Below are 19,573 nucleotides of genomic sequence, written 5' to 3'. Positions count from 1 at the left end.
GCAGACCCTACTCTCCTACACACAGTGACTACACCCATGAGTGACACAGTGACTAGACCCATGAGTGACACAGTGACTACACCCATGAATGACACAGTGACCACACCCATGAATGACACAGTGACCACACCCATGAGTGACACAGTGACTACACCCTTGAATGCCACAGTGACCACACCCATGAGTGACGCACTGACTACACCCATGAATGGCACAGTGACTACACCCATGAATGGCACAGTGACCACACCCATGAATGGCACAGTGACTACACCCATGAGTGACACAGTGACCACACCCATGAGTGACGCAGTGACTACACCCATGAATGGCACAGTGACCACACCCATGAATGGCACAGGGACTACACCCATGAGTGACACAGTGACCAGAGCCATGAGTGGCACAGTGACTACACCCATGAATGACACAGTGACCACATCCATGAGTGACACAGTGACTACACCCATGAGCTACACAGTGACCACACCCATGAGTGACACAGTGACCAGACTCATGAGTGACACAGTGAACACATCCATGAGTGACACAGTGACCACACCCATGAGTGACACAGTGACCACACCCATGAGTGTTTTTCTTCGCCTGTTTCGATCGTGTCTGATGACGCGTCGGCTCGGGCCTGGTGGGGGTCTCTTGCCTCAGATTAGGAGCTACAACACTCAGTTCCGCTCTTCAATATGTTGTTGTTTTCTCCAATAAATCAAGGGCATCCAGTACAACTCAAAGAGAGTAAGATTCTTCGGCAATTAACCAAAATGTCTCAAGCTGTTCCTGTGCAGGCCCTGCGCCTCGAGTTTTCTCTAACTAGTACATACGCTAGAGGAATCACCAGTATTATTCGATGGGCATATAACATTTTACATGCTGAACAAGGTTCTTTGAGAGCTCTACTAAAACTGGAAATCTTTGACGAAGGATCCTCAAAATATGTCCTTTATCGAAATTTAATGTTTGCACTGAAGTTGTCTGAATGTACAATTGATCTGTTGAGAACTTGGACCCCGGCACATTTCAAACTCTTTTTAAAACATTTGACTCCAAGGATAACCTACGATCTCGACTTCCAGCACTGTACAAAATTGCAATGTTACAAGGTCTATGCCGATTAAATGGAATTCAAACAACGGCAACAATACCTCACTTTTACTTTAAGACACGGTGCCCGGCGTTGTATGATCTTACTTCGGTTTGGGATTCTCCCTCTTAAATCTTTAATCTGTAAATGGACAAATGATAATAATTCTAGTAGTTTATGTGACCTTTGCACGGGAGGGGTTCAAGGTCTGATGCATGCTTTGTTTGTTTGTCCCAATTCCACAGTGGCTGTCGCCAGAAAACGATTTTTAAATCCAATTCAAACAAAGTGTAACTCCGCGAATGTACAGAGTTTGATTTCCAGTCTCAAATCACCCCCTAATGAATTTGTATCCCATAACCTGTTTACATTTTTTTTTAAACTTTTTTAAACTTGTATTAAGATAAGTGTTTACAAATATTACTAATTATGAATGTAATTTTAATGTCTTATCGAATTATTTGTTGTTCTCAGTAGAGAACTAAATCAAATCAAATAAATTTAATTTAAAATTTAAAATTTAAATTTTACAAATGTGTTGTTTTCTCTTCTTTACAAGGGTGATGTTAGATCTCTATAAAACTTTATAAGCAAAGCCAGTCGCCCCCCCCCCCCCTTGAATGCTGATACATTTGAACCGCACCCTAGGTCGCGTCTGCACGTTTGAAGACGTTTCTATCAAAAAATGACGTCACTACGAATCTTGCATCAGTTAAGAGTCAGCATTTTCGGGGCTCATCTCTGAAGTTTGTGGGGTGGGAGGGAGATAACCCCGCACCTGATGAGACCCCAGTGATACCGGGGGTTCCTGGCATCATGGGACAGGGAGCTAAGAGCCAGGGCTGCTTGAACCGCTCAAGCAGGGCAGGTCTGGGAAATTGATTCCAGGAGGCCTCTGGTATGCAGAATTGTCCGAGTTTATTTGACTCCGTTTACCGACGAAGCATGTTCCATATTTCAGGCCGTTTAAGGGAGATTATGGGATAATTTAGCCATCTCTGTGAACTATTATTTTCACCAGCATGTCACTCATCTGTAGACATCCGCGGATATTTACAGCAGGAGTCATTCCTTCATCAGTCATTCCTTCCTCAGTCCTCCCTGGCTGGCACTCGGCTCAAGACTGGGGCTCGCTTGTGCCAGCAGCGGGGCAGGTCATGTGAACAGAGAGGGCAACCCTTGGGCATGGGTGCCAAAAGCATGGAGGGCACGCAGGTGCGGGTGATACCCGAGACGTTTTGCGAAGTTCACAGTTTTCTCCATTCGCTCCGTTTGCACAGTTTGCTGGTTTGCGCTCGCCTTCAGTCGTGGAAGGCTGTTATTTGCACTACGGGGTGGTGTTCACTGCCCTGTGAGACACCCAAAGGCGCCGGAGACTGTCCGCAGACTTTGGGGCAGAATTACAAGCCCCTTGCGCCACTTTTTCGTCACTTTTCCCATGTTAAAAGTGACGCAAAAGTGGCGCAAGGGCCTTGTAAATCTGCCCCTCTGTATCTTCCAGCGCAGATGTTGCCGTCTTTGCACACAGTGGCGCGTGCACGCGGGATATTTCTGTGCACGTTCACCTTTGACACCAGGTCCTGAGGCCATTGTATCTGGACACAGGCAGAGGATCAGCGCAATCACGCTGCCCAGCAGGGTGCATGGGCCCTAAGGGCAGTGGAAAGGGAGAGGAGCGCCGATTGGTAGGAGGACCAAGTGTGAGGAAGCAAAACATTCTACATTTTTATATAAACCAACATTTTTGAGGACTCTCAAAACAGAGGGAGCTCCGGAGCGTGTGTGTGTTTTTGTCTGAGTGTGTACCAGGCCCGGTTCTAGAGGGTGTGCCGGGTGGGCTAGGCCCACCCAAACATGGGCCAGGCCCACCCAAACATGAGCCTGGCCCACCCAAACAGGAGCCAGGCCCACACAAACATGAGCCAGGCACACCCAAACATGAGCCAGGCACACCCAAACACGAGCCAGGCCCACCCAAACACGAGCCAGGCTCACCCAAACATGAGCCAGGCCCACCCAAACATGAGCCAGGCCCACCCAAGCACGAGCCAGGCTCACCCAAACACGAGCCAGGCTCACCCAAACATGAGCCAGGCCCACCCAAACATGAGCCTGGCCCACCCAAACATGAGCCAGGCCCACACAAACATGAGCCAGGCCCACCCAAACATGAGCCAGGCCCACCCAAACACGAGCCAGGCCCACCCAAACACGAGCCAGGCTCACCCAAACATGAGCCAGGCCCACCCAAATATGAGCCAGGTCCACCCAAACAGGAGCCAGGCCCACCCAAACACGAGCCAGGCCCACCCAAACATGAGCCTGGCCCACCCAAACATGAGCCAGGCCCACCCAAACATGAGCCTGGCCCACCCAAACATGAGCCAGGCCCACCCAAACATGAGCCAGGCCCACCCAAACATGAGCCAGGCCCACCCAAAAATGAGCCTGGCACACCCAAACATGAGCCTGGCACACCCAAACATGAGCCAGGCCCACCCAAACATGAGCCAGGCCCACCCAAACACAAGCCAGGCCCACCCAAAAATGAGCCTGGCACACCCAAACATGAGCCTGGCACACCCAAACATGAGCCAGGCCCACCCAAACATGAGCCAGGCCCACCCAAACACGAGCCAGGCCCACCCAAACATGAGCCAGGCACACCCAAACATGAGCCTGGCACACCCAAACATGAGCCAGGCCCACCCAAACATGAGCCAGGCCCACCCAAACACGAGCCAGGCCCACCCAAACATGAGCCAGGCACACCCAAACATGAGCCTGGCCCACCCAAACATGAACCTGGCCCACCCAAACATGAGCCTTGGCCATCGCAGTGAGGATATGATGGCCAATAGAAAATGGGCACTTTAGTTTAAAAGGTTCCCCCGAACGTTGTTTTTCTTCATATTCTGGGAGATGCGTTATTGGGCCTGGGCTCTTTCTCACAGCCATCCCCAATCACCCAACTCCTTTTAGAAGGGTGGGCTGTGACGTGCAAGTACAATAGGGGCATGGCGAAGGAAACAAATTCTTTATTTGACACCGAGAACTTTTGCCTACCGTCCTGTGCTGCTGCGTGGATATTTCCATTTCTGTTCAGCATTTGAGAAAATAAGTTTGTTTATTCCTGTTCACCTTCTCTGAGCCCTGCAGCTGCCTATCACATCAGGCTGCGACACAAGGAGTAGGTTAGAGAATGTGTTACTGTTTGTTTTTAATTTAAAAATCTGCACTGGCCCAGCAAGGCACATCATTATTATGGCCATGGATGCAAGGCAACAATAAAACATGTCCAGAGAACTGGTGATTAATGATCCTGCAGGAGAGCAGTCCTTTGCCTGTTGGTAGTTTTGAAATGCAGATAGGCTGTATTTTATGTGGATAGCTCAGTGGGTTACTGCCTTTGTCCCAGAGATTCCTGTGTTACTTGCAGTTCAGAAGTTACAATCCTAACATAGGACAGTGACCTATGAACTGTCATCAAAGAGCTGCATACATACATGAATGGTTTAGTTAGAACTTCACTTTTTTTGTGTTACTATAAAGTTGGAAATTCCCCAGTCTTTCATTTTTTTAATGTTGCTAAAAAAGAGTTTGGGTCGATATACATTTTTATTAGTAACGCCAACCCCCAACCACTAGGGTATGCTTTAAATCCTGAGTTTGTGGTTCCCCAGCCCAAACCCTCTTAACATATACTGCCCACCAGTATGGATGCGATGTGATTCCTACATCTTGTAATCCTCATTGGCTTATGTGCATTCCCTGTAGATGGAATTACATACTTTGATGATTTTTTGTCTCTGTATAAAGTGTGTGTGAGGTAAAGTACTGTGACACCCTACGCTGATATGAGCAGCGCTGTACAACAAATGACATGTATATGAGAGGAGGCTACAGACACATGAAGGGCACTTTTGGAGGGTGGTAGTAATGGTATCTGCGGAGAAAACGTTCATTGGTGGGGCGCCAAAAAAGGCTTTCACACTAGCGATAAAACGGTCCCTGTCATGGCCTTTCGGTTTTTTATTTAATTAGCAGTCAGGTCATTAGGGCAACTGTGGAACATATGTTAAAGTGTATGCTGATTATATTTACTGCTATATTCAATGTTTTAAGTTTGAAGGTGATTTTACAAATTTTTTTACGGGAATAATGAAAGTAGAGCTGGATGGTGGCTGATGTGGAGCTGGGGCCCGAAGGTCAGCTGTGAGAGAAGGGGCACAGGAGAGGGATGGTCGAAAAGTGGATAATCGGGGCTGGAAGTACTTGTTTTGAAACCTGGCCTGTTGGAATTTGAGGGTTTGCACTTAGGTCCAGACACTGCTCTTACTTTCAAATAACTCTCCACATGCTCTGTATACACACAGAATCGATCCGTTGTATCATGGTGACTGTTTGCAAGTAGATATGATGTAATCTAGGGCTTGTAGGCTAGCACAGGAAGCGACAAATTGGACCCGCAGTGGCCCACCCAAATGCACCCTTGGCCCACCCAAAAAAGAAAATCCTGGAGCCGGGCCTGGTGTGTACACTCAACTATTCATCAGAAATAGATTAGTTATGGGGGTCAAACACCTCAAACACCCCCCTGACGTTATGCCCTTGGATGCATGGTCCTCACACCTTCACTGTTTTTACTCCCTCACACTCCTTCCTGTTTCACTTACATCCTCACTCACCCTCCCACCTCTCACACTAGTTCCCCATCCCCCATTACCTCACAGCCTCACTTTCCTCTCACTCACCTCACACGGGCGCCTCTGCTCTCTTCCCAGCCTTCATCTCACTCACCCTCCCACCTCTTGCACTAGTTCCCCATCCCCCATTACCTCACAGCCTCACTTTCCTCTCACTCACCTCACACAGGCACCTCTGCTCTCTTCCCAGCCTCCATCTCACTCACCCTCCCACCTCTTGCACTAGTTCCCCATCCCCCATTCCCTCACACCCTCACTTTCCTCTCACTCACCTCACACAGGTGCCTCTGCTCTCTTCCTAGCCTCCATCTCACTCACCCTCCCACCTCTCGCACTAGTTCCCCATCCCCATTCCCTCACACCCTCACTTTCCTCTCACTCACCTCACACAGGCGCCTCTGCTCTCTTCCTAGCCTCCATCTCACTCACCCTCCCACCTCTCGCACTAGTTCCCCATCCCCATTCCCTCACAGCCTCACTTTCCTCTCACTCACCTCACACGGGCGCCTCTGCTCTCTTCCCAGCCTCCATCTCACTCACCCTCCCACCTCTCGCACTATGTGAGAAGTTGGTCTGGTATATGATGCTCACTAGTTAAAGTGATCACCTTGTACCATGCCAAGTAACCCTTATGGTGTGGTTGTAAGTCAACCTTTTCGGACTAGCTGCCCTAGTGGTAGCGTAGGCTAAGCAGTCTTTGAGGCTAAACTCGTGAAGCGTGTTAAGCCAGCTGTTTTACCAAATGTAACCCCCTTTTATACCAATGAAAGGACACCACACAGATATATATTCAAAATATATACGTATTTATTTCTCAAAGTAACCCCTAGTCTCTTTATGAGCACAGGAGCACAAATCGTCAAACAAGATTATCATAGAATACACAGAAGTTGCACTTTATATGGATAGGCCCTGGTGGCCACTCGAACCATATACTAAAATAGTGGTATAAGTACCACGAACAGAAAAGGGAAAAGGCCTAGGGCCTCTAGAATCGCTGGGCCTACAAGGAGCTAACTTCAGTTAGTGACCAGGAGGTCCACGGGTGGCGTGTGCAGAGCAAATAGTCACACGCGTGCTCCCATAGGTTTCAATGGGTGCGTAAAAAGTACAAAGTTACTGCAAAGAGGATCTTCCGGATGGACTAGGAACTCAAGATTTGGAACACAGGCACTAGAGATGTAATACTACACTTGGGCACAGGTGTGCCAGCTTTACCTCACCCACAGGAAGCGGGTGCATAGGCCACGAAGTGCGTCGGGTTTCTTCTATCTGTTCCGTGGAGCCTGAAGACAAAGATGCTGCAGGCGGTCGGTCCGGGAGAGATGCAGTGGATCCAAGAGTGGATCGGAGATGTTGAAGACCTGTAAGCAGAGGGGACAGTGTTCACAGTCACTAGCCAGTGACCAGCGTGGCACTAGGTGGGTACCAGGCAATGTCGGGTGCAAACAGGAAGAAAGGTGAAGCTTGTCACTGCAGCCACGCGGTCCCTGGAGGTCGACGACGTCCAGGAGTCGGTTCACGAGCTGTCCCACGCAGGCTCTCGCTGTCGGCGGTGTCGGCGACTTGATCGAAGCAAACAAGCCTTGGCAAAAGCAATTGTTGTAGGAGATTAAATAAGCTGATGGTTCTGACCAGCAAGGTCAGAAGGACTGCTCCTTTGGAGGGGAGCAAGGGCCAGTCTGGAGCAACCAGACCAGCGGTGTATTTTGTAGAGTTCGCCGCCAAGAGGGCTACTAGCCAGCGGGCCAGCAACCGGTTAGGCGCGTCGAGTGGCAAAATGCAGAAGGGCCCCACGCAGATCGTGGAGATGCTGGAGGGCTCACCTTTGGTGCAGATGCTGCTCGGGTGTTGGGCTTCTCAGATCCCACAGCACAACTTGGAGGGAGCCTCGGTTGTTGCACTTGTCAGCTTGTCGTAGTCGTTCCAAGATGGCTGGCTCCACGTGTCTCGGTGCCTCCACGGGTCTCCTCTTTTCAGGGACTGTGGATCGGGCGGTGAGAGGTCTGGAGGTCCAGGTCTTGTCAGTCTCTGGGCTCGGGCTCCGGCGGGAGGCGGCGACAAAGCAGACGTTGATTCGCTGGATGGTGCTTGCGTTAGCAAGGTGGTCACTCCCTGACCACAGGGGAGATTGGCTTCAGTCCTCTGTGCAGCAGAGCGTCGAAGTTCCCGTCTTCTTCTTAGTGTTAAGTTGATTCCAGGATGTCTGAAGTCTTAGGACACAGCTCCTACCTTTAAGCGGATTCTAGGGGCCGGACTACCTGCTAGGTCCCTCCCTATGGGTGGGACCAGGAGGGGGGTGGTTACACCCCCAATCCTTTGTCCAGCTCGCCCCAGGCCCGGGACTGGTGTGCCCCAGGACCGGTTTGAACTGGCATATGCACCGAGGCTCCTTGTGAGCCACAGGCATGTCTGGTTTCTTTCAAGCCCTACCTGACCAATACACAAAATCCTGTCTGGGGTGGTGCATGCACCTCCCCTGGCAGGAAACCCTTTGTCCACACCTCCCAAGCTGGAAGGACTCCCAGCAGCAGGAGGGCAGACTTGTGTCTGTGGTGGCAGCATCCATTTTGTGGAGCTGAGGCTATGTCTGATTTTACCCGGGTTTCAGGTACCGTACATGTCGTGTCCCTCTAGAAGGGTGGAATGCTAACCCCGTCGCCAGAATTGGCGAGGGGTTAGTATTCCAATTCGTATGACACCTTACTCGACATGTTTTGATAAAGCCAAACCAAAGATAGCATTTAACCGCGAGGTTCATAATGCACTTAAGAGTATATGGTATGACGATATCTGGAAACAGTAGAAGGAAGTTGTTCCGACCACTGCAGACAGGCTCAGCTCATGCCAGAGCACCATCTCACATGGAACCAAGCACTCTGCCTTCAGGATTGTTAAGGCCTGCCATAGGAGTGACTTATAGGTTACCAGGTGTCCCATTTAAGGTTAGGTATAGGTATACTACACCTAAGTAAGAGGTGATTACACCAACTTACCCCAGCTGAGTGATCAGCCAGTTGTGTCAGATTGTTAGGCCAAGCCTGGGGTGGCATAATACATGCTGCAGCCCCTGGCAGGCCTTGGGTACACCAATGCCCTGGGTACCTAGTGTACACTGGTACAGGGGCTGACAGGGTGATCCACTTCCAATTGGTTATGCACCTAGGGTGCATAGTTTTAATTTAGTAGAGAGAACAGCAGGCTGGGGGTCTGATTGGCAGGCCCACAGCCTCAATATGTCAAAAACCAGTGAAGCAAAAAGCAAATATTTGGGGTGACCATAGGATAGCAGACCCTACTCTCCTACACAACCCCCCCCTCCAAACGCTGGGACATTAAACTAGCCTTGACCAGTCTCGTCTTCATGTCCTAAGTGGAAGTACCTGGAGAGACCATCTGCATTCCCATGGTCAGTACCTGGCCGGTGCTCCACTGTAAAGTCCATCCCCTGTAGGGAAATGGACCACCTAAGCAGTTTGGGGTTTTCACCCTTCATCTGATTTAGCCACAAGAGGGGCTTATGGTCGGTCTGAATCTTGAAGTGAGTGCCAAACAAGTATGGCCTCAGCTTCTTCAGGGCCCACACCACAGCAAAGGCCTCCCTCTCAATAGCTGACCAATTCTTCTCTCTGGGGGTCAACCTTCTGCTAATAAAAGCAATGGGTTGGTCTTGACCATCTACATTAAGTTGTGACAGCACAGCTCCCACACCCAACTCAGAAGCATCTGTTTGGACAATAAACTCTTTGGAGTAGTCAGGACTTTTCAGGATAGGTGCAGAGCACATGGCCTCCTTCAGGTCATCAAATGCCTTTTGACAGCTTACTGTCCACTGAACCTTTTTGGGCATCTTCTTGGATGTCAGATCATTAAGAGGAGTCACAATGGACCCATAGTTCTTAACAAACTTCCTGTAGTACCCAGTCAAGCCCAAGAAAGCTCGAACTTGAGTCTGGGTGGTTGGAGGGGACCAGTCCTTGATGGATTGTATCTTACTCTCCGGGGGTTGAACTTGGCCTCCACCTACAAGGTGGCCCAAATATACAACCTTACTCTGCCCTATCTGGCACTTAGTAGCCTTGATAGTGAGGCCTGCCCTTTGCAGAGCCTCAAGAGCCTTCTTCAGGTGGATCAGGTGATCCTCCCAGGTGGAGCTAAAGACAGCAATGTCATCCAGATGTGCTGCGCAAAAGTCATCCAACCCAGTAAGGACTTGGTTCACCAGCCTTTGGAAGGTGGCAGGTGCATTCTTCAGACCAAAGGGCATCACCACAAACTGGTAGTGCCCACCTGGGGTTGAGAATGCTGTTTTGGCCTTAGACTCCTCAGCTAATCTGATTTGCCAATAGCCAGCTGTTAAGTCAAATGTGCTCAAAAACTTTGCAGAAGCTAGTTTGTCTATGAGCTCATCTGCCCTTGGAATAGGGTGTGCATCTGTCCTGGTGACAGCATTGAGTCCTCTGTAATCCACACAGAACCTCATCTCTCTCTTGCCATCTTTGGTGTGAGGTTTGCGGACCAGAACCACTGGGCTAGCCCAGGGGCTCTCTGAGGGTTCAATGACACCTAATTCCAGCATTTTATGTACCTCAGCCTTTATACAGTCCCTGACGTGGTCAGGTTGTCTGTAAAGCTTGTTCTTTACAGGCAGACTGTCACCAGTGTCCACCACATGGGTACACCAGTCAGTTTGACTAGGTATCAAGGAAAACATATGTGAAAATGATTGTAGAACCTGTCTACATTCAGTCTGCTGATGGGCAGTGAGGTTGCCTCCAAGGGTCACTCCTTCAACTGAGCCATCTTCAGGGTTCTGAGACAACAGGTCTGGGAGAGGGTCACTCTCTTCCTTCTGTCCCTCATCTGTAGCCATGAGCAAGCCCATGTCTGCCCTGTCAACATATGCTTTAAGCCTGTTAACATGGAGTACCCTGTGGGGACTCCTGGGAGTTCCTAGGTCGACCAAGTAGGTGACCTCTCCCTTCTTTTCCAGGATTGTATGGGGTCCAGACCATTTGTCTTGGAGTGCTGCTGGGGCCACTGGCTCCAACACCCATACCTTCTGTCCTGGCTGAAACTCAACCAAGACAGCCTTTTGGTCATGCCAAGCTTTCTGTAAGGCCTGGCTTGCCTCAAGGTTTTTAGATGCCTTCTCCATATACTCAGCCATCCTGGAGCGGAGACCAAGTACATAGTCCATTATGTCTAGCTTAGGCTTTTTGAGAGGTAACTCCCATCCTTCCTTCACCAAACACAGTGGGCCTCTCACAGGGTGCCCAAACAACAATTCAAAGGGGCTGTAGCCAACTCCTTTTTGTGGGACCTCTCTGTAAGCAAACAGAAGGCAGGGTAGAAGGATGTCCCATCTTCGCCTGAGCTTTTCAGGTAATCCTTTGATCATACCCTTTAGGGTCTTGTTGAATCTCTCAACAAGCCCATTGCATTGTGGGTGATAAGGGGTGGTGAACTTGTAGTTGACACCACATTCCTTCCACATAGCTGTCAAGTATCCTGACATAAAGTTGGTACCTCTGTCAGATACTACCTCCTTAGGAAACCCCACTCTGGAGAATACTCCCAGCAGGGCCCTGGCCACAACAGGAGCTGTAGTGGTCCTAAGGGGAATTGCCTCTGGATACCTGGTGGCATGATCCACTACCACCAGTATAAATCTGTGCCCAGATGCAGTGGGAGGATCCATGGGACCCACTATGTCTATTCCCACTCTTTCAAAGGGGACCCCCACCACAGGTAGGGGTATTAGGGGGGCCTTTGTTGTGCCACCTGATTTGCCACTGGCTTGGCAGGTAACACAGGAGCGACAAAACTCCTTTGTATCTTCATTCATGTGAGGCCAGTGAAAGTGAGGGACAAGCCTGTCCCAAGTCTTGTTCTGGCCTAAGTGTCCTGCTAAAGGAATGTCATGGGCCAAGGTAAGAAGGAAGCCCCTAAATTGCAGATGTATAACCAACCTCCTGGTAGCACCAGGCTTGGGGTCTCTAGCCTCTGAATAAAGGAGCCCTTCATCCCAATACACTTTATGGGTACCTTGAGCATTCCCAGCAGCCTCAGCAGCAGCCAACTGTCTGAGGGGTTCAAGAGAGGGACAGGATAACTGAGCCTGCCTCAAGTCAGCCCTTGAAGGTCCCCCTGTCCCCAGAAACTCAACCTGATCAGGTCCAAGCTCTTCAGGCACAGTTCCTTCAGGGTCCTCTAGATCAGCTTCCTGGGAAGGCTGATCATCACTCTGAGGCAGGGGGGAAGGCACAGCCTTGACCCTCCTGTTCTTCTTCTTGGTAGGTGCTTGGTCCATTGTTCCAGGATCCAAGACCTGAGGTTCAGTGAGGCACTTTTTGGCCTGTGACCTGGTCACAGCAAGGACATGTGATGATATACCTAACATCTCTGCATGAGTCCTGTACTCCACTTCTGACCATAGAGAACTCTCTAGGTCATTGCCCAACAGACATTCTACTGGGAGGTCTGCACTAACCACAACCCTTTTGAGGCCAGTTACCCCTCCCCATGAGAAGTTAACAACTGCCACACTATGTGAAGTAGTGGCATTGCTGGCATTGGTCACCAGGTAGTTCTCACCTGGTATGTACTGTCCAGGGTCCACAAAGCCTGGTGTCACCATAGTGACACTGGCACATGTGTCCCTGTAGGCTTGAGCCACTTTGTCATTAATTAAAGGAGTCTGTCTGTACTTGCCCAGGTTACTGGGGCTCACAGTCAGGGACAAATCAATGTCCCCATCACAGATCAAGACTGCCTGTGTCAGGGTTCTGTCTAAGTCAGAATCTCCTTCAGTTCCCATAGTGATTCCCACTACACCCTTTGTCTGGGGACCAACACTGCTAACAGTAGTACTGGGAGCAGGTGCCTTAGGGGCAACAGTGTTGGGGGCTCCACCCTTTTTGCAATCACTAGTCCAGTGAGTTGTATTTTTGCAATGATTGCACCAGGGTTTCTTTTGACCTTCTTTCTTCTTTTTGGACTGTTGTTGGGACCCACCCTCCTTAGCAGTAGTTTGGGGCCCTGTTGAAGACTTCTGGTCTTTAGGTTTCTGATCTCCACCCTTTTGGTCTGTTTTCTTCTGATCACCCCCTTGGCCCTGGTTCTGGTTCTTTTGCTTAACCCTGGTTCTGACCCATTTGTCTGCCTTCTTTCCCAATTCTTGGGGAGAGGTCAGATCAGAGTCAACCAAGTGTTGATGCAGTTGCTGGTTTTGACAGTTATTTAAAATCTGTTCTCTCATCATCAAATTATACAATCCTGTAAAATCAGATACCTTACTTCCCAGCAACCAACCCTCCAAAGCCTTAGTGGCACATTCAACATATTCAGACCAGTCCTGAGTCTGTGTCTTTTGGGTGTCTCTGAACATTAACCTGTACTGTTCAGTGGTTAAGCCTAACCCATCTACCAGAACACTCTTCAGGACTCTGTAGTTTCTGACATCCTCTTCTCTAACAGTGAGGAGTCTATCTCTGCCTCTTCCTTCAAAGGAGAGCCAGAGGATTGCTGCCCACTGGTCTTCAGGAACCTGCTGTACTTTGCAGGCTCTCTCAAGAGCAGTTATCCATTTGTGGATGTCATCCCCACTTTTGTAGGGGGGCACAACCTTAGACAGGTTCCTATTGTCAAAGACCCTATCTTTGTCCTTAGGGACAATGCTGCCACCAGTGGGTATAGACTCACTCTCTCTAGGTTGCCTAGCCTTGTTCAGCTTTTCTTCCATCAGGGCTACTTCTAGCTCCTGTTTCCTGATCCTCAGCTGGGCTTCCTGCATTCTGGCCTCATGTTCCCTCCTCTGAGGGGTGGTCATCCTTTTCCTGGAGTGACCTTGAGAGCCTCTAGAGCCATGAGAAGCATTGGAGTCACCTGAGCGATTCCTTTGCCTCCCAAGCCCTGTGTTAAGTCCACTGGGGAGATCCAATGGGGTAAACCCATTGTCAGTCCCCAATAGCCTTAGTTTAGCTGGGCCAAGTATAATACTTGGCACTGGGCTAGTCCTCCCTTCATCATCACTACTTTCTGTATCCTCACCACTTTCCTCCCCTGTAGTATGATTCTCATCTAAGGGATGGCTATTGGAACTGGGTACCTCTGTAGCATCTTCAGAAGGGGGGCCTCCTGTTCCTGACCCTAAGGGGGCTAACTGGGAAGCTTTCCTGAGTTCTCTCTGATTCTCATCATTTTGCAAGAGTTCTCTGAGCTCAGCAGAGGTAGGGTTCTTGGGCTGTTTAAGGCCTCTAAGAGTTGCCAACTGCCTGAGCTCATTCTGGTTAAGGGTAGCAAAGCTGGATGGTGCCCTCTGGGGGTCACTCTCAACAGAGATGGGTACAGTGGACCCCTCTGCCCCGGCCATTGCTCTTAAGTGTGGGTGGATGTGTTGCAATCTACCTACACTTGGGTTTACCTACTAAACCTATCTAGTAGTTGTAGTCAGGGTGTGCTACTCCCTTTGCTCTACAACAACTAAGTTCAGTAGAACTTAAGTATATCTAATCTTGTTTTATATGTACCTACAGGTACCTATGTGATCTTTCAATTGGTAACCAAGAGATTACAATGGTAAAACACAGCAAGCTCAAATCCAACCGCTGCTCACCAATGTGAGAAGTTGGTCTGGTATATGATGCTCACTAGTTAAAGTGATCACCTTGTACCATGCCAAGTAACCCTTATGGTGTGGTTGTAAGTCAACCTTTTCGGACTAGCTGCCCTAGTGGTAGCGTAGGCTAAGCAGTCTTGAAGGACTGGGTTTTTCTAAGACCCAGCGGTGCCAGGGAACAACACCTGAAACCTTCGCGGGTTACCTGTTCTGGCGTACCAAACACAGAGACACGGGACACTTCCAGCGACGTCAGAGATCAGCGTTTATTTACTGCAGGGATACAGAGGTCACAAGAAGTACACAGCGTGTAGGTTCTCGGAGACTGCTTCAATTTGCAAAAGTGGGTCGCTCCTTTTATACACGTTTTTCCCATAGAACAGTATAGTGAACAAAGATTACAACCCGGTTCCCATAATAAACTTCAAAAGGGTCGCGTTCATGTTTCAGGAGGCCGGAACATAATCACCACAGTACTGCCGGTTCCCAACTGTAAAAACATATCTTCTCTACAATAAAACACATTCCATCCTGATCGTAAACACATTAGGAGAAGGGACAAGAACAGATGCAAAGAAAGGACAAGGATGCACAACAGATTAGAGAAGAGTGTTAGGAGTAATAAAGGGAACTTGATAACGGGATCAGAGACACCGTGTCTAATGTAGGCATGGCTGAAACAATAGACCGGCACGGCAAGATGAGCCTTGAGAGGGGCCATCTGTCTTCGTCGTGTCGCTTCCCTCGTCATAAAAGTCATACTCCAAAGAACACGGTCCCTCATGTAAGCTTGGGCGTCCCAGGGTCACGAAGCGGACAAAGTCCGTTCACTGGCTACTTGAGGGCAAGAAACAAAATGGATGCCGTATCTAAAATGGAACCCGAGGGTTCAGATGAACAAACCCAAAAATCAGACGAACCATACGTGGTTGCGTAGCGAAACTGCGTACACCCACTATACTCGTCATTTGCGGTTCATAGATACCCAACTCATCCATATTCGTCACCACTCAAAAGTGTCGTTCCATCCCACACGGAACCTCAGACGCTCCTTTTGCCCTCATGTAGGCAAGCACTAGTCAAGATCGGAATCTATTTCAATATTCATCAGATCGTTCAGTTGCTGCTGGAACATCATTCTATTCATCAACGTCTCCTTGGTAACAGATGGCCGTCTTATACACGTTGTAGCACATAGGCCACATAAGGCAGGACCACACTGTACACAAAGACAACACGTGAACAGAAACGTCACAACAACCCCTACGATCATCAAAATCTTCCAACCCCAAGTTGACATCAGGCCCCAAAACCATCCTAGTAGCGTCCAATTACCTTCGTCCACGTGTATGGACTCGGAGATTTTGTGCAACTTCGAGATGGCTTGGTAGACAGTTGGAGCATTGTCAGGAATAAAAATGCAACAACTCGAATGGATAACTTTACACACGCCACCTCTATCTGCGAGAACAACATCTAGAACCATACGGTTCTGTAACGTCATGAGTCTATCCGCCTGAAGTTCAGCTGTGAGATTACCAAGGGCACTTGCAATAATATTAGCAGTCGACTCTACTACACGTGTCAGCTGTCTTAGGTTCCTACTATTAACCATAGGTCCCCAAAACGGCAAGAAACCCTTAAAGAAGTCTCCTGCTTCTTGACCGGCAGTATCCTCCTTGCTAATAACGCCTCTCACAACTCTAGTCTTGTGATAATCTGAGGCAACTGTGAAAGTCGGTGGTAAAAGATTCGCAATATAACATGTACCCGAAAAATCACGGGGTAACCATGTATAGGCGCGTTCATAACATACAAAATAAGTGCCCTTAGCAGTCAGAAAAACAGGGGAAGAGAGCATCGGCAGAACATACGTGTCAGTGCAAGCACTGTTCCCAAGTTGTGCTCTCGGATTTCGACCCAGACCTTTCAAGCAGAAATTACCGAGGTGTGGTACAATCCATATTGGGGACGAGCTCTTAAGCTGTCTATCACCCACTGACGTACTATACTCAGCCTCGCTCAGATCCTTATAAGCCTGTACCTCTTCATTTGGGATAAGCGATACATCAAGAACATCTCTATCTAAATCCGCTATCGCTATCGCCAAAGGTTTGTGATACGGCCCAGGACCAAAATTGGCAGAACGCGGCTCTCGACTGGGGTAGGAATCTAATGCACTACGGAACATAGTTTGGAATGCTCGAGCCGAACCCTGGGAACTGTAAGGTAGAACCAAATATGGAATACCCCTATCCATGGTATGTGGCATTAACCCACACACCCAACAATTGGTAGTATTCATCACCAACTGATGCTGATGTAGAAGTTGAACGAAGGAGTTATTCATAAATTCCGCACGCCTATCCTGTTCATGTTGAGGCAGGGGATGAAAAGAATGTGGGGAAACAGTGGTGAGGGAGCTCAGTTTAGGAGCAGAGGTAGGTGAAACAGAAGGCAATAACAACTGTACTCCAAAATACACTCCACCCACCAATAACATAGATACGATCAGGAACAATAGGAACACCTGAAACAAAAAGCATTTTGTACATACAACTCTTCTTAATTCTGATCTCTGCGCCAACATCCTTTCTACTTCCAACAGCTTAGAGAACGCCATCCTCTACAAACCGTCCGTGACGTATTTGACGCACTTCGTTCTGAGTAGCGATTATCAATCCCCAGGAGTTCCCAGGAATCGACAAAAGTAACCGACCTAGCGTCAGGAACCTGCTAAACAGAAAGGAGTACCCGCACGGCCCTACGGTGACCCGGATGGAAAGGTTCCCTCAAAAAGTTCAGATTACAAATCTCTAAGCCGTGTGAAAGCACATAAAAACTCAAAAAGGAACGATATAATTGTCCATAATGTTCATAACATCAAAAGCAAATATACGACTAATTTTTATTAGTCCTTGAACGAAGAAAGTATCGACTTCTTCCAGGTCGAGTTTGCTCTACAAACAATTGTTCGGCTGGCGCAACAGTATTCGATAAAATGGACAACGAGTCAAACCTTGGGCTTTCTGCTACCGGTAACTCCACATGTGGGTTTGGCAGTGACAAATCATTCCCCACAGGTTTAGCGTCGCTAAACGGCACAAAGTGCAAAGGAGTCTCAGTTTCTGTTGTCGAAATCCCAGTCCTCACCCAACCATCCGTCGGTAAGGGAATCGGTACCCTTTTCGTATGGCTGGCGTGCACCCAATTCTTCCGGCCCTCCAGTCGAACCACAGTCCTCGTCGTCAATAAGACTTGAAAGGGGCCTACAAATCTTGGCTCCAAGTTGCGCTTTCGACCAAAATTTCGGGTAACAACCCAGTCTCCTGGCCGGAGCTGGTGTCCAGGGCCCTCTGTCTGCGCCGGTAGAGCTTCAAAGACCTGTTGATGGATTAACCGTAGTTTAGTGGTCAAATCATGCAGATAATCAATTAACATTGGGTACTCAAGACTATTAAAAGCTCTTGGTCTCGGGACCCCCCAAATATTCGCAGGGCGGCCGAACACAATCTCATATGGGCTAAGCCCTACTCGAGAGTGTACGGTCGCTCTGGTCGATAGGAGAGCCAGAGGCAAGGCATCAGGCCATGATAGACCAGTCGTAGCCTGGATCTTAGCGAGTTTTAGTTTTAGGGTACCATTGTACCCTTCAACCAAACCCGCTGCCTGTGGATGATTAGCGCTATGGAACTTTTGGCGAATTCCAAGACCCTTGCACACACTCTGCATTACACTTCCCACAAACTCACTTCCATTATCCGACCATACAATCCGTGGCATTCCGTACCGAGGAAAGTATTCCTTCAGCAGGATTTTTGCTGTGGACAGGGCAGTGTTATCCTTAAGAGGATAGGCCTCAATCCATCTGGAGAACGCACAAACCACAACCAAAACATACTTTAGGTTATTGCATCTCTCCATATGGATAAAGTCCAGCTGGATAACCTCAAAGGGACAAACAGGAGGAGCAAAATGACCAGGTGGAGTGGGAGTGCCCTTGCCGGGATTGTGCATTAAACACACCATACAGTTCTTAACCACCCTCTCGGCACACTTAGCAATACCCTCATTTCTCCATACAGGTGACAAAAACCTACATATCCCTTTCGCACTAATATGTGCCAACCCATGAGCCATCGTCACAACAGCTAGTACGTACGCATCTGGTAACATCCACCTCTGACATTCCGTCAGATCAACCCAACATCCATGCATGTCCAACTTTCCCGTACTTTCTTTCCACTTAGTCTTTTCGGCTTTAGTAGCTTCGTTCTGAATTGCTTTCACACTCTCAATAGTATTTTCACACATACCAGTCTCCATCGGCCACCTCACTGAACTCGTGACATACATTCGGGTCGCAAGATCCTTAGCCGTTTCCTTAGCAATCTCATCCGCGAACGCATTACCACGACCAACATCATCCGTCACCTTCCGATGTGCACTACATTTAACAATCGCCACTTGTTTAGGCAGTGTAAGTGCATCCAGAAGGTCATTCACAAGCTGCCCATGCTGAATCTTCGTACCATGTGATGTCATAAATCCTCTTTCTCTCCACAATCTTCCAAAGTTATGCGCAACACCGAATGCATACTGACTGTCGGTAAATACATTCACTCGCTTTCCTTTAGACAAGACACAAGCTCTTGTCAATGCAATCAACTCTGCAGCTTGCGCTGAATTCTGATTCAATCTCGCAGTTTCCACAACCGTGCTCAACGTCACTACAGCATATGCAGTCGTCACATCACCATTCGGCAATTTAAAGCACGAATCATCCACATACAAAGTACCATCGGGATCTGTCAAGGGAGTGTTTTTTAGGTCCACACGACCTTTTGTTTCTTCCTCAGTTCGTAAATAACAATAATGTGGTGGCACATCATCTGATTCCATATTAATCGGCAACAATGTCGCCGGATTCAGTACATTACAACGTTTGATCTGTATATGACTTGCCAAAAGGGTCAGCTCGTACCCAGACAACCTTGCACTCGTCAGATGTTGAGTCTTTGTCCGATTCAAAAGAGTATCAACTGCATGCGGAACCATCACCATGAGCATATTATCCATCACAAGACCTGCGGACTGCCGAATAGACGCCGCTGCTGCCGCTGTCGCCCTCAAGCAACTTGGCAACGC

Source organism: Triturus cristatus, chromosome 8, assembly GCF_964204655.1.
Source record: "Triturus cristatus chromosome 8, aTriCri1.1, whole genome shotgun sequence".
In the NCBI taxonomy this organism is placed as follows: Eukaryota; Metazoa; Chordata; class Amphibia; order Caudata; family Salamandridae; genus Triturus; species Triturus cristatus.
Note: the sequence above shows the minus strand (reverse complement) of the source record.